The sequence below is a fragment of the Aptenodytes forsteri genome, unplaced genomic scaffold (assembly GCF_000699145.1).
Source record: "Aptenodytes forsteri isolate BGI_AS27 unplaced genomic scaffold, ASM69914v1 Scaffold492, whole genome shotgun sequence".
Taxonomy (NCBI): domain Eukaryota; kingdom Metazoa; phylum Chordata; class Aves; order Sphenisciformes; family Spheniscidae; genus Aptenodytes; species Aptenodytes forsteri.
In genome coordinates this window covers 776747-777000 of record NW_008794172.1, presented here as the reverse complement: position 1 = coordinate 777000, position 254 = coordinate 776747, and the positions used below count along the sequence as shown (strand labels likewise).

The 254-nt window shown below is 72.0% G+C and overlaps 1 protein-coding gene across 1 annotated transcript in view; it reads left to right on the top strand.

Annotated features, from left to right (window-relative positions):
* Positions 1–254, top strand: part of LOC103901811 (inactive phospholipase C-like protein 2) — a 6208-nt gene that overhangs the window by 4311 nt on the left and 1643 nt on the right. The window lies entirely within an intron of this gene.

The following is a 254-nucleotide window of genomic DNA, read 5'->3' as shown; positions in this document are numbered from 1 at the left end:
CCCGGCCCCGCTGTGTGCTGGGGCCCCGCAGGGATAGCCCTGGCCACCCCCAGGTGCACGGGAGGCTGCCAGCCCGGGGGCTCATGTGGGCTCACCGCAGGGCTGGGAGAGCTGCCAGGAGCTGGGGAGGAAGGAGGGGGCCCCGCTGTGCCACCCCAGCCGGTACCAACCTTGCTGCCAGCAGCCCTGTTTGTTCCCTGCTTGTGCGGCAGCCCGGAAATCTCCCCGAGCTCTTGGCTTTCGGCTCCGCCGCC